Source organism: Canis lupus, chromosome 27, assembly GCF_011100685.1.
Source record: "Canis lupus familiaris isolate Mischka breed German Shepherd chromosome 27, alternate assembly UU_Cfam_GSD_1.0, whole genome shotgun sequence".
Classification (NCBI taxonomy): domain Eukaryota; kingdom Metazoa; phylum Chordata; class Mammalia; order Carnivora; family Canidae; genus Canis; species Canis lupus.
The window spans coordinates 13,919,477-13,934,896 of NC_049248.1; the positions used below are offsets into that span (position 1 = coordinate 13,919,477).

General features: G+C 44.5%; 2 long non-coding RNA genes across 2 annotated transcripts in view; both read right to left on the reverse strand.

Annotated features, from left to right (window-relative positions):
• Nucleotides 1–1,249: 1,249 nt before the first annotated feature.
• On the reverse strand, nt 1,250–3,653 carry LOC119866421. The gene is made up of 3 exons (XR_005379890.1): nt 3,165–3,653; nt 2,091–2,177; nt 1,250–1,606 (listed from the first exon to the last, which is right to left on the reverse strand). It is a non-coding gene; the product is annotated as an uncharacterized LOC119866421 (long non-coding RNA).
• A 3,664-nt stretch (nt 3,654–7,317) lies between these two features.
• LOC119866420 overlaps nt 7,318–15,420 on the reverse strand; it is a 58,738-nt gene continuing 50,635 nt past the window's right edge. The window contains exon 2 of the long non-coding RNA XR_005379891.1: nt 7,318–7,641. This is a non-coding gene — a long non-coding RNA (uncharacterized LOC119866420). The remainder of the gene's footprint in view (nt 7,642–15,420) is intronic.

Below are 15,420 nucleotides of genomic sequence, written 5' to 3' on the forward strand. Positions count from 1 at the left end.
CTAGGAGATGCTTGCAGGTGATGGGAAGCCCCTGCGACCTCTCTCTCCCTCTCTGGCCCTGAACCTAGGAGATGCTTGCAGGTGACGGAAAGCCCATGCAACCATTCTCTCTCTCTCTTTCTGTCTCTACCCCCCCCCCCCATGGCCCTGAACCTAGGAGATGCTTGCAGGTGATGGGAAGCCCGTGCAACCATTCTCTCTCTCTCCCTCTCCCCCTCTCTCTCTCTGTGGCCCTGCACCTAGGAGATGCTTGCAGGTGACGGAAAGCCCATGCAACCATTCTCTCTCTCTCCTTCTGTCTCTACCCCCCCCCCCCCCCATGGCCCTGAACCTAGGAGATGCTTGCAGGTGATGGGAAGCCCGTGCAACCATTCTCTCTCTCTCTCTCTCCCCCTCTCTCTCTCTGTGGCCCTGCACCTAGGAGATGCTTGCAGGTGATGGGAAGCCCGTGCAACCATTCTCTCTCTCTCTCTCCCCCCCCCCCCCCCCTCTCTCTCTGGCCCTGAACCCAGGAGATGCTTGCAGGTGACGGAAAGCCCATGCAACCATTCTCTCTCTCTCTTTCTGTCTCTACCCCCCCCCCCCCCAATGGCCCTGAACCTAGGAGATGCTTGCAGGTGATGGGAAGCCCGTGCAACCATTCTCTCTCTCTCTCTCTCTCTCTTTCTCTCTCTCTGTCTCCCTCTCTCTCTCTCTGTGGCCCTGAACCTAGGAGATGCGTGCAGGTGATGGGAAGCCCGTGCAACCATTCTCTCTCTCTCTCCCTCTCTGGCCCTGCACCTAGGAGATGCTTGCAGGTGACGGGAGGCCCAGCCGGTGCCCGGCCGCGTGCGTCTCTGTGTGCCTCCACCCGCGCCACCTTAGGAAGGTGTCCCCGCGCATTCCCCCAACGACCTCCTCCACTCGGGTCACAGACTGGGATCCAGGGTTAAGATCACACGTTCGAGAACCAAAAACCCGTCCCGGGCCTTCAGCTCTTTGCTCGGGGTAGTGGCGCGCTTGCAGGAGGGCACGCCGGTGTGGGGGCTTCGTTCTCGGAATCCCACACCTGACGAGTCGCATCATTCCTCGGCCCCGAAATGAAGAAGGCGGGAAGTGGCAAGGCGCGCGGCAGCCTCGGCGGCGGGCACGGCGGGCACGGCGGGCACAGCGGGCACAGCGGGCACAGCGGGCGGGCCGGGCCGCGGCTCCTGCGGGTCCGGGGACGTGGGCCCGGGTCAGGCGGTCGGGAAACATCATTTGGGGGGAAAAGCAGAACTGAACAATTCATGGATGGAAGCTGAGGATTTGCAGCCGGAATCCACTATTTTATTAAAGAATTTAATCGACCTCGTGGGGCCTGGGCCCAGGGAAGGGTAAAAAAAAAAAAAAAAAAAAAAAAGAAGATAAAAGAAAGAAAATGCCCAACTGGAGAGGCGAGGGGGAGGGGAAGGGCTGTCGGTGACTCCGGGAAAGCAGGAGGGAGGGAAACCGAAGAGCGAAGGAGGCCGGATCCGCCCTAACAAAGAGGCAGAAACTGTGTCTCAACAGCCACCAAATCCAGTTCAGGGCGGTTTGAGCCAGTTTCTGAGCTGGATTGAGAACAACAGCCTCGGCCGAGACGTGTCTAGGGTGAGATGGAAAACACAAAATGGACTTCTTAGAAAGAAGTGGATTTGGCCTGGACTCGCCTGAGCCTCAAGCTGTTTCCCGGAGTAGCAGAGTCGGACAAAATACCAGGCCCGGAGCCGGAACAGGGGTCTGGAGCCGGAGGACGGGTTGCGGAGCCCCGCCTCTGTGCCAGGATCCGGTCCGCGTTTTCTCTCTTACTGCCCCTGATTGTGGCTGGTGAGGGAAAAGGGCCTCAGGGTATCAGTTTTCAGAGAAAGCTGGCTGCACTGTTGGGGGAGGGGAGGATGAGGCGTCTTGGGTAGTTGAAAGTGTGTGCTAGGTGGGGGGCGGGTGTGTGAGAGGGTCTGAAGGAGAGAGAACAACACTTCACACCCCGCAGTTCACACCATCCCTGCGCACCTTTACTGCATTACTGCACAACCTCAAAATGCACCGCATAGAGGTGTGGTGGGAGCATCCTACGTACAACTGGCACTTACCCGTGCAACGACCGGGCTTCTCCGGCCCCACGCGATAATGGCAACGAACCCACTCAGTACTGTCCATGTGCCCTTTTCATTCGTGTCCTAAAATACGAACAAGCTGTACATACCTTCTCAACCAAGAGATGCAGCAGTATTAGGTAACAGTGCAACGATAATCCTGCCCTCGCCTCTCCTCCGCAGGTGCCAGAACCTCAGGGACGGGACGTAGGATCAGTCCCACCCTGAAGTGGCTCTTCTGAGAGGCTAATAGTCTGCGAGGTGGTCTGCAGCTGTTTGAGGGTGTGCACATCCTGCGGCCAGGTTTGGCTCAGAGCCTTCCCGGACCAGTTACATCTCCTGACAACCCCCCCAGACTCCAAAAGCTGACCTAGGAATTCTAGACAAAGTCTGGGCCTGCCTTGGGAGGGAGAGGAGAGCAGAGGAAATTTGGGGGGGAAGGGGGAAGGTGCTAAATTCACTCTCCCTTGAGCGTCCAAAGAGGTTAAGAATCTCCCTGGAGCACCAGGTGTAAGTGCCTCCAGACCCCAGGGCTTCTGTGACTTGGAAGGCAGCCCTGGTATAGGCGGCTTGTTGGGGACCCCTATGGAGTTTAAAGATTTCAAATACACACATTCAATTGCAAGCTGGTCTGTAGGTTTCAGAAATCCCCTAAGAGGTTGGGGGAGGGGAGAGGGAGAAGGTCAAGCTGAAAGATGTCACGATCCTTTCACTGTAGATATACAGTGGGAACACACTCACTTTGCATTACTTGCGTGCAACAACCTACCAGAAATCAAACTTGTTACTAGCATCTTCTATTTGATGCTTAATACACAAATAACTAATATGTTGCTCCCATATGTTCATTTATTAAACTTTTAGACCTGGTGCTACACATTTTGCTAGAAGGCTTGTTCTGTTATTTTAAGGGGTTTTGTTTTATTTAGTAGGGGACAGTGTTTCTCCCCACAGGACCATGAAGACGTCTACAGAAAACAGAATAGTAACCATCATAATACTGAGAGCTCGTGATAAGCCGGACATGGCACCAAATGTTTCATATATTAAATTATCTCCTTCAACGCTCACCATATATCTCTGAGTTAGATAGTATCACCCCCATTTCAGAGATGAGGAAAATGAAGCTTGCAGCCAAGAGTAGTCTTTCACCCATGGAAGTGGCTGGCCAGCATTCTGGCTTTAGAGTCCGTGTTAAACTGCAAACTCACTGGCTCACGGCTATGAAGTTTTTTCTAGATCCTACTATGCATCGACCTACTTTGGGCTGGGGAGGAAGATGGTCATAGTGAAGAAGGAAGGGAATTGGCTCAGCGATGAGAACATGGTTCCTGCCTTCAATGAGCTTTCAATCTAACAGCTGTTTTTTTCAAGGACAATTCAGGACTGCCTGACGGGGGATTATTTTTTTCTGCCTCTGGGCCTCAGAGGCCATCTGGGGGAAAAGGGTTGGAATTTCCCTACCACTTCCGTGCTGTGGGGAGGAATATTTGAAGCGAGGACGGCCCTAGTACGCGCAGGCAGCACTGGCAGGCGGGGTGGAAAGGGGCAGGGCGAGGCCGCTGGGGAGCCGTAGCCATGGCAACCCAGCCTGCTTTCCAGAACAATGTCTCTAACCAGGAAAACAGCTCGGGAGAGCTTTCTCCTCATAATCCCCATGGCCAGTCCGGCCAGGGAATGCACAAAGGGGATTCTTTTTTTGTAGAGAAATGACTCTTTACAAGGCCCAGAACAAAGGAAAACATTTGTTGTATAGGATCCGTCTTTGTATTGGGCTGGAATAAAATCAACAAAGCGCAGTTACTTAGTTCCTCTTTACCATTCACAGGAAATGAACACAGCTTTGTTACACAAGCTTCCTATTTTTGGAAAACATTTAAGTTTTATGTTGTCCCCATTTTACAGATGAGAGATCAGTAGGCATGAATGGACATTCGGTCTCTAAAACTGTAATTAAAACACCTGGGTGTCCTTTTCACAAGGTTCTGTGAAGCTAGTCCTGCCTTTTGCTACAGATAATGTGCAATGTCCACGTGCTGGGGAGGGGGAGAGCCCTGCGTGCTACCAGGGCCCTAGACTCGGGCCCTCCCACTCTGTTTCCAGCCACTCACCCCTCCTCCGTACCAGCACCCCTTAGCCTAGAGGAAGAGGCAGACAGAAGAAAGGGAGCAGGGTTGGGGGGCGGGGGGGAGGCGGGGAAGACCGAGGAGGTGGAAGGAGAAGGGAGTGAGCTGAGGGGCGGAAGGATGAGTGGGGGAGGGGGGGAGGAGGCATGCGGAAGACATTCCAGCCCCACCCCTGCAAGTCTCCACTCCAGCGAGTTTGGAAACTCCTGCTCAGAGGTCTAAAAGGCGGCAGTGTGCGCTGAATGGCTGCAGCCTCCAGGCTTTCAAGTGATCTACGGCCAGACTACACCCTGCACCTTGAAGGCTATCTCTATCTCTGCTAGAGCTAGGGTATGACCTCCCTAAAGAGGAGAACGGGGATGCGGTTGGCAGTCCCCACCCACAAGACCGAGAACAAAGGCCGTTACTATAAGTTTAATAACAGATCTTCCATAAATACCCACACCTATAAATAATGTAACTCTTTAACAGATGGATGAACCAGAAAGAGTAAGAGCTCAGCTACCTCATAGTAATAAAAGCCCTGCTCCCAGTGTCTCTGCGGCCTGGGGGAGCCCAGTCCCTCGGGAATCGACAAGACCAAAATCAACTTGGCCTATACTTCAACATCAGTCCCATTGTGCAGTGATAAGGGAGGAAGGGAAATCTCATTCTCCTGGGGGTGGATTTATAGGCATTGCCTGCAGGGCTTCTTCAAACTACATTTTCCACCTCATCCCCCGAGAACCTGTTGCCATAGGATTACTTAATGAGAGGAAGTGTCAACCCCCCAAACCCAAACAAAGTTGAGACTGCCAGTGTCACCCTTAGGAGTTAATTGGATGAAGTGTTAATATTATATTAAGGCCTAAATTTATTGTGCTTCTCATAGTTCTACATATTTCAGTAGATATTGTTAGCTTACTCTGCTTTAGGAAGTGAAAACATTGGGTCTTTATACCGAATTTTTTTTAAAAAATGTATTTATTATTTAAGAGAGAGAGAGGAGCAGGATGGAAGGAGGGAGAGAATCTCAAGCAGACTCCCCACTGAGCATGGAGCCTGACACCCGACTCAATCTCAGGACCTTGAGATCATGACCTGAGCAGAAATCAAGAGTCTGACACTCAACCAGCTGAGCCACCCAGGTGCCCCTAATAGTGAATTTCTAAAGACTCTCTTAGGGTTTGGGGAATTCCTACAATGCAGGGGTATATAATCCCTCTCCCAGAGTTTGAACTTTATAATATTCAATATTCATTTTATGTTCATTGAACACTCCCTAGAAATCAGACACTGTGGTAATATTTACTACAGTAGACCTGTGAGTTTTGAAAATCCCATTAAACATGGAACTTACTTTCAAAGAGCTTACAGGTTGGGAAGGAAGTTCCTCAGGAAATCAGCTATTGCCAAGTGGTATGATATATACTTTATAAAGAGAGGAACAGGAAGGGGAGCTGTGACAGAAGAAAAGAAAGAAATGAAAAACAGAGTAAGGATGGGTAGAGCAGTGAGATAGAGAGCTCCATGGAAAGAGCTGGAAAATGAAATGGAGTTAGCTAAATGACACCAGAACCAAGAGTCAGAAAAAACTGAGTTTTAGTTCCAGATTTATCTATCAGATCAGCTACTACGCAAATGTGAAAGAACTCAATACCTTTTGAGGCAAAGCGGGGAACCTGAAGTCTAGTAAGTCAGGAGCTTTGCAGGACCAAAACTGGAGAAATAGCCTAGCAAAAGAATTGATGTTTCCTTGGCCTGGAGATTTCCATGAATCCTTTTAGAATTATACCCACTCCACAAGTGTGAAGACTCCTTAACAAAGGTGACCTATTGGTACAGATATCAACACCGAAGCACTTTAAAATTTCAGCATGTTATTTGTCACTTTAGGGTTGTTAGCAAATTACACATTATTGGACCTTTTCTCAGACTGAGATGGAATACCTGATGCTGAGTCAAAACTGCTTTCACTGAAATCTTCAAGTAGACAGTCTGCTAAGACCTGTTCACACATGCTAGGCTAAGATCTAGCACTAGCAATTAAGCTAGGGTCTCTCCCTATGCCATATGCCTAACATTTAATCTGTTTAAGCACTTTCGCACTTTTTTTTAAAGATATTATTTATTCATGAGAGACACACAGAGGCAGAGACATAGGCAGAGAGAAAAACAGGCTTCATGCAGGGAGCCAGATGTAGAACTCGATCCCGGGACCCCAGGATCACACCCTGGGCTGAAGGCAGATGCTCAACCTCTGAGCCACCCAGGCATCCCAAGCACTTCCCTTCTTAAAGACAAGGACGAGAAGAGGAATTCTTTGGGAGGTTTAGGGAATTGAAGGGCTGGAGTGTGAAAAGTCTGTTTTCATACTACAAGCCCAATTTCTGGTCCCTCAGCAAACAGGTATTACAGACCAAACTTTTCTGCTGGTAACTCAGCAGTGAGTTCACCAAATATTTCTGTGTCTCTAGTTTCTGAGGGCAATGTAAGATTCCATTATCTGAACTCTTTGCAATTAAGTAGACTCACTTTAGTCAATGAGATAGCAGAGAAAGTGTTATGTGTCACTTCCAAGGAAAGGGTTTAGGACCTGGTAAACAATTTGCTACTTTCCTATACCACCTTTGGAGAGACCATAGAAGCAAGCGTGAAACCCCTTTCAGGCAGGGTCTCCTTGCCAAACCATAATAGACAGGTAGTATGAGAGAGAGATAAATTTTTGGTGTGTTACACCATTGAGAATTGGTGGATATTGGATACATAGCACAATTTGGACTATCTTAAGTTGCTTTAGTATCCATTCTTCTACTCTACTTCCTGTCCAACAGAAGTCACCATTCCCTACACTGTCTTCCGTTTCCGAGAAGCTGACTCCAGCTCTGGCTCTGGGATGGATCTTGTTCAATGATAGCCAATCATGGTAATATTCTCTTACCAGTATTGATTAAGAAATTGGAATGTGACCCAGCAAAATATGAAAAAGTCTACTGGGAAATCTGCAGAAAGTTGCTCAGGGGGAAACTAGAAAGAGAGAGAGAAAGAGATGGAGAGGAGTTACTACCTTCCTTCCCTAGCTGTTGTTATATATAGATGTTACACTAGTTAGCTAGTGCTGTGTTGCAATTTACATTTATTGTCTCAACAAATATGTATCATCCAGTTTCTGTGAGTTAGAAATTCAGGAGCAGCTTAGCTGGGTGGTTCTGTCTCAGGGTCTCTAATGAACTTGTAGTTGAGACATTTGCTAGAGCTGCAGTCATCTGAATGCTTGGCCAGGGTTACAGGATTTGCTTCAAAGATGGCTCCTTCTCATGGTAATTGGCAGAAAGTCTCAGTTCGTTGCTGGCTCTTGGGAGAAGGCTTTGTTCAGTTATTTGCAGTGTGGACCTCTCCATAGTATTAATTGAATGTCCTCTTGACATGGTAACTGGCTTTCCCTAGAATGAGTGATCAAAGAGAAAGTGTAAGGGGGAAACCACAATGCCTTTGTGTCCTAATTTCAGGAATAACACTAATTTCTACTGCATTTTATCCATTACAAGTGAATCATTTAATACACCCCACATTTAAGAAGAGGGGAATTAGACTCTACGTTTGCAGGGAGGACTATTAAAGAATTTGTGGGGATATTTTAAACCCACACAGATGTGACAGCAGGAAGTACTGTGGCCATATTGAGATTATGAGGGGCCCCAACCCAAAGGTCCCCTCACATTGAGGAAAACGAAAAGATAAGGAAAGGACCTTGATGACAATACCAAGCCAACAACCTACCCTAGACTAGTATTAAGTGCAGAAAAATATTTTTATTTAGTTAGTTTAATTTAGGTGTTTTTTTTTGTTGTTTGTTTTTACCATTTCAGTCTAAGATGTCGCTGATTGATATTTACAGCCAGGGTTGATATTCAACATATTTGATCATCAATATGTGTTATAAATTAACAAATAACCTAAATATCAATATATAAATGTAAGAACTTTAAAATATATTCTCCTTAATTTCTGAGTTATGAAAGTTGTATACATGTATAAAGCTGTTTATTTAATTATATATGTACATATGCAAGTATATATGTATATATGGGTATAGAACTGCTTACCATATGATAAAAAAATTGATACACATTGTTCTTCAGGTTATTTTAATAATTTCAAATAATTTAGGATTTTTAGAAGTATTTGGCAATACTTTTTGATGCAGCCCTCCCTGGATAAATGATGCTCCAGTATGAGCTGTGATTTCCTGGAAAGAACTGCATAAAACTAATAACATTTCAATTGAATTGATTGTGCTTTTTTTTTTTTTAAGATTTTATTTATTTATTCATGAGAGACACAGAAAGAGGCAGAGACATAGGCAGAGGGAGAAGCAGGCTCCCCTAGGGAGCCTGATGCAGGACTCATCCCAGTGTTGTGCCCAAGATTGCGAATCCGAGAAACCACCAAAGGAGCCAACACCGATGCAAACACGAGGGTTTATTTACAAGCTCGAGCCTGGGTCCAAGTATACCCGACACAGCGGAGCAGGGACTTGGACCCCGAGACGAAGAGGCTTAGCAACTTTATAGGGCCAGTGGCCAATGGGATACGCAGAAAGTTGCACAGTCATGCTGGTCCACTCCCAGGTGGCCGATTGAATTACATTTTACCTTAAAGTATCCATTTGAGCTGGCCTATCACTGAGCCGGATTTCCGGTTAGGGTGTGCCCTGGGCTTGACTAGGGTAGGGCAGTGCCCTAAGTAATAAGCAGGTCAGCACAAGGCGGGTGCAGCCCAAAATAGAGTCAGTCCTGCTCTGCTTGTCCAGGGGTAAGGGGATTTTAGTTAAATTTCCTGGGTCCCACACCCAGGAACCCTGGATCATGCTCTGAGCTGAAGGCAGAGTCTCAACCACTGAGACATCCAGGTGTCCCTGAGTTGATAGCCATATTAAGTGGCTTGTGATCTAGATAAGTTTTCAATATGTCTTAACACCAGCAGTGTTATTCATGGTACTGATTTCTCAGCTCCCGCTGAACTGAATGATTCCACTCAAAATTTTTCTAGTAAAATTTTTAAAATAATAGATTTTTATTTGATCTCTCTATATTTTAACAATCAAAAAATATCATTTAAAAAATAAGACCAAGATCATCCTTCAATTAATATGTCCTCATGTGCCAGGCTCCCTGGGTCCAAATACTGACTTGCAGGATAAATTTTAAGTAATTTTCTGTACTGAGCTCCTTTTTCTCATTTGTAAAATATGATTGATGATGATATCTTAAATGAGTAATAGATTTTTAAAATAAAACCTGACACAGAGAAAATGCTAAGTATTAGTATTTTTATTACTAAAATAAATGTCAATATCCTTGATCAATGAGAACTCAGTAAGTTTTTTCTTTTGAAGTGTAGTTGACATACAGTACTATATTAGTTTCAGGTGTACGGTAGTGATTCAACATTTATATACATTAATAAATTTATATACAACAATAAATACATTTATATACAACAATAAATCTAGCTACCATACAAAGTTTGTCACCATACAAAGTTGTTACATATTAACTCTATTCCCTGTGCTGTATCCCCCTGTCTTGTTTTATAACTGGAGGTTTCTACCTTTTAATCCCCTTCCCCCTTTTTGTCCATTGTGCCAGATTTTTTTTTTTTGTAAGATTTATTTTTCATTCATGAGAGACACAGACACAGAGCAGAGACATAGGCAGAGGGAGAAGCAGGCTCCCCACAGTGAATCCGGTGTGCGACTTGATTCTGGATGCCAGGATCATGCCCCTAGCCCAAGGCAGACACTCAACCGCTGAGCCACCCAGGCATCCTGTCCATTGTGCCAGATTACTCTCTGTATCTATGAGTTAGTTTCTGTTTTGTTTTGTGTGTGTATGTTTATTTGTTTTGTCCTTTTTAAAATTATTTTTTTAAAGATTGTATTTATTTAAGAGAGCAAGCACTAGCAGGAGGAGAGGCAGAGACAGAAGCAGACTCCCCTATGTTGTCTTTTAGATTCCACATACAAGGGAAATCACATTGTATCTGTCTTTCTCTGACTTAGTGCACTTAAACATAATTCCCTCTAGGTCCATACATGTTGTCACGAATGGCAAGATGTCATTCATTTTGATGGCTGAGTAATATTCAGTTGTATATGTACACCTACATCTTCTTTATCCATGCTTCCATATTTTGACTTTTGTGAATAATGTTCCAATGGAACATAGGGGTGCATATAGCTTTTCAAAGTGTGTTCATTTTCTTCGGATATATACTCTCAGTGAGTTTTAATGCATTCATCACATTAAATGGAGGGGAAATTCAACAAGGGTGTTAAAGTGGTATCTATGCTTCAGGTAACCCGTGGCCCAAACTGCCCCCAAAAGCCTTGCATTTTCCTAGAACCTCTCTTCTGTTTTGGGAGTGCCTGCAATGCCAGCAGAGAGTACAGAGCTCTGTCTATCCATGACTGCATTTGCCTTTACTATGACCTGCTTGCATTTTTCTCTCCCTGTTTTGCTCAGAGCCAAAATTCTACAGAGACTACAGCTCCCATAAGCAGTCATGTGAGGGTCACTCAGTGGGACCATCCATCAGCAAGGCTTCCTTAGGTTCCTCATCAAAGGCCCTGTCTTCTCCTCTGGGCTTCTGATCCAACTCACATGAAGCCTGGGGCCCTCTAGGGAAAATGGGCTAAACAATGGGTGCCGGAAGTAGGCCCAGTAGTGACTGGTATGGATATAAACCAATCAGAAAGGACACTGGTCACAGTTCTGAAGCAAGGTCATTGACCATTTAGTTGCTTGACCTTAGGAAACTCTGGAAGGTTCCAGGGAAGGGGCCAGGATAAGGTTCTAGGGCTGCAAGGATAAGGAGAGACTCATGAGCTTGGGGCCAGTGATTCTTTACTTATTTCCAAGGAAGCATTTAAAAAACGAATAGGGGCACCTGGGTGGCTCAGGTGGTTAAGCACCTGACTCGATATCAGCTCAGGTCTAGATCTCATGGTCATGAGTTCAAGCCCTGCCTTGGCTCCGTGCTGGGCATGGTGCTTACTTAAAAAACAAAACCAAACAAAAAAGCAAATAACAACAGGGACATATGGCTGGTTGAGTCAACAGAGCATGCCACTCTTGATCTCTCCCGGTTATGAGTTCAAGCCCCATGTTGGTCATAGAGTTTACTTTAAAAAAAATTAAAATTAAAAAAAAAAAAGAAACCACCAACAAAAGACAACCAAAAATCAACCAGTGCTTCCACATCAGTGCATAATTGGGCTTCATCCAGGGGGGAACTTGTGTTTGAAGATGACAGATATATTAATTTACCTTCACAAGACATACTTCACATTGCTGCTTGGGAAAAACCTAAATCATGGGAGATATTCTGGAAGATCCCCACATGAGGTTAGGCCTGGGCATTACATGATTCTACAAATATTTACACTATATTATTTACTGGTGTTTTTTAAATTTATAAGCAAAGAATACTAAAATATGACTTATTCTTAAGTAAGGTAGCCCAAGGTCACAGAGTCCTTTCTTGGAATATATTTGCATATCTGCACTGAGAGAGAATGAATAATCTATGCAAATCCACTGCCTGAGGTTCTTTCTCTAAGACAAATGTCTTCCTAAAGAGATAAGACAGAAATTTGTCTGTTTAATTCTCCAAACAGAATACATAGGAGATGCACTGAGATTTCACGATGGGTAGAATTCTAATTGGATATCACCACTGAGGATCTGTATCATTCAGTATGCAATTAGAAGACAAAAGCCACTCTAGTCATTTCAACTAGAAGAGGTTTAAGTAAAGGAATTGGTTAATCCTGTTGGGAAGTCTGGCAAAGAAGGGAAGGTTACTCAATGAGGAATAATGACAACCATTCCTAGGTTGAGGGAGCAAAATCATTAAGCCAAAGGCGTGAGTGTGTGCAGTGAAGGCTTCTATTACTGGAGCCCTGCTCCCTGAGCTTCAGCCCAGGAGAATGCAAGCCTGGACTGCGATGGGAGTCACTGTTAGCTTCCCTGGCTCAGACAAGGCTACTATTGTTGCCTCCGCCACCAATGCTATTGCCACCTTCATTCTGTCATCATTGTTATACAGTCTTTGTTGTTTTAACTGCTACTGGAAACTGGAAAAAGCAAGTCACATCTCCCCTTCTCTTGTCTTATAATTTCCATTGGCAGAATCTGGCTCAAAACCAGCTAGTAAATGTAGATTATGGAATCTAAACACCTTATAGAGGGACAGTTGAAAACAAATAAGCAAATTACCAGCCTGAGATGTTGTAAGGCAGTTACATTGCAAGGCCCCTAACAAAGTTGAGACACTCCCTTACCTCCCTTGAAGGTTTTCTGCAGGTGCTCAACAGTAAAACGGTCAGTACTCACTCAAGAATCTTAAACTTTCAGATGCTGAGGGTACAGGACTACATTAGGGGACTAAGAAACTTCAGATAATTTAAGATTCTCACCTTCAGGCAAAGAGTACCATACTGGTAATATCTAAATATTGTGTCTGTGAGTGAATTTGATAGAGGGAAAAAGAGAAGTGAAATCCTATGGCTTTTATCTCTGGGTATCCTAAAATTTGTCCCACTGAGATTAAAGTACAATATTATCCAAAAATGAAAAGCATCATTGTATTTGGAACTCTGTAACAGCATGCTACTCACATTAGGACAGCGTAGATAGGGACGCCTGGGTGGCTCAGTGGTTGAGCATCTGCCTTTTGTTCTGGGCCTGGTCCCAGGGTCCCCGGGTCCCGGGATCGGGTCCCGCATTGGGCTCCCTGCATGGAGCCTGGTTTTCCCTCTGCCTATGTCTCTGCCTCTCTCTCTGTCTCTCGTAAACAAATAAAAATATTAAAAAAAAAAAAAAAGGACAGCGTAGACACAATAAGGTAGACTTTCAAATACTAGCCCCCAGTAGAAGTTACAAGGGCAGACACTGTGGAAATAAACAAAGATCGTCCAAATGAAGACAAGCAGAAGCTATTTATTCAGAGTTTGTTATAGCAAAGAAGTCAGCTACTTATATTTTGGCACTTATATTTTGGCAAAGACTCAAAGGCATGCAGAGGATTGGGAAAGCATCATAGTAGAGAAAAGGGAAGTCTTTAAATATTTCTTTAATAAAGGGTGTTATATAGAGAAACTATAGGTGAGCTAACTTAGGAAGTGAAGTATCTTAAGTGATTCGTCAGGAGTGCAAATATTGCTTTCTCTACTTGATCTTAAGTTGGAAGTAGAAAGTTATTAATCAAGTCTTGGCCCTTGGGGGTGGTTGTCACAGGGGTTACTGTTTGGTTTCCTGGACTATCCCTAGAGGATAGCAGTCTGACTTCCTAAAAGTCTGACTTAAGAGCATGCTGGTTTTCTGTGCTGTGCTGGTTATTGTAAATAATAGATTGATTTCCCAGATAGGTTGTTTCAGATTGTAGTTGTAGGGAAGGAAAAACTTTTCCCTACTCTCTTAGGTTTAGTGGGAATTAAGCTGATAAAAGGCTGATTAAGAGAAGGAAAACAGGGGCACCTGGCTGGCTCAGTTGGGAGAGCATGTGACTCTTTATCTCAGGGATCTCAGGGTTGTGAGTCTGAGCCCCACAGTGTGGGTAGAGATTACATAAATAAAAAAACTTAAAAAGAGAGAGAGAGAGAAAAAAAAGCATATAAATCTTACTTAATGTTATGTTTTAACATGGTGTTGGGGGTGGGTGGTGGGATGCTTCTTAGAGAAGAAGTGAAACCCCAAAGAAGTGGTTAGACTCCAAGACTAATCTGAATTTTAACCAATGGCTATACATTGTGGTGAAATGACTCGACAAAGAAAACGGGTTTGGGCTCTTATGGGGCAGTAAATTGTGGGAAAGTGACTGCAAAATACATGGGGGAAACTAATGAAAGATAAGGGTTATTTTAGTAAAATTTGTTTGAGCAAACTCATCTTGGAGTCAACTCACTGTCTCTGTTGAAAAGAATGTTCTTTTCTTCCTGGCACCAGGAAGACACCTTTCTCCTGGGAAATTTGTGACCTGCTTCTAGGCCGATAGAGGAGGTCAGAGAGTCCTTCCTGCATCTGCTGATTCTCAATTGCCTTCAATTCAAATTTATCAATATGCCAAAATGGCATATTTTAGGTGTCATGTTCTGATCCCCTTCATGGGTCAGAATTCTATTTTTATATATGATCTGGCCATTGTCCACTTGTATATTTAGTCTCTCAATCCCAAATTGCAGATGCAGAGTTGAGATTGTACTCCTTTGGACATAGACAACTCTATTTAGCCTGCTCCAGTTTCAGGTTGTAGGAATTTATACTTCATGATGGTTAATGATTCTTCTGAGCTAATAATAAGGCCAAGTTGAATTTTAATGTGAGGAAAGCAATATAACCAATGAATTTCCCCTAAAATATGAAAAAAGGTAGCTACTTTTTAATACTGCAAGGGATATTTGAACTTCCCAAGTTAATACCTGACACTCCATATGCATCGCTAAGGGGTAGAGTTACAAGCTCAATAAAATGGAGGATTTTAGCCAGTTGTTTTGGGACAGCCCTGTAACTGAGTATAGGGCACATTCTTTAGAATCAGACCCTAAACTGAAATATTTCAATCCAAGTAGTCTGAAAAGTGATTCTAAGAAGTATTGGTAGGGGAGTGAGGAAGTAAGATGAGGGAGGGAGAAAGCCTAGACCAGGTACGTTAATCAGCAATTGCCCTGGGTCAATAGAGTCTCAGTCAGGCTGGGAGCCTCTGGGAGTTGTCCCACCCAGGAGAGAGGAAGCTAGGGTAATTATCTTCTAATTCTTATCAGTCATTAGCTGAGGGTGGCTCCCAGAGTTATTAACTCATCAGCACTTAGAACCTACTCTGCACCTGGGCTGAGAGAAGACCCTCTGGCAGAGTCATATGCTGGCAGTAGGACAACTGTATTGAAACACTAAGTATTGTAGGGATATGAGCACAGAACTGACGGTTTCTTCACATTGGCCAAGAAAACGATGACTGCTCTCTACAAAGTAAGGATCTAAGATAATGCAAAAGTACTTTATAGCAACTTTCCATGTTGCTAACATTCCTTCTTCCTTCCCTGTAAATCCCCAAAATGTGCCATAAGTCTCACCTCATTTTTATTTACACCCCAGTATTAGGCTCTGACCTGTTATTTTGTTCTTTTAGAATTGACTGTGGCTAGGTTGTTTATATGTGCC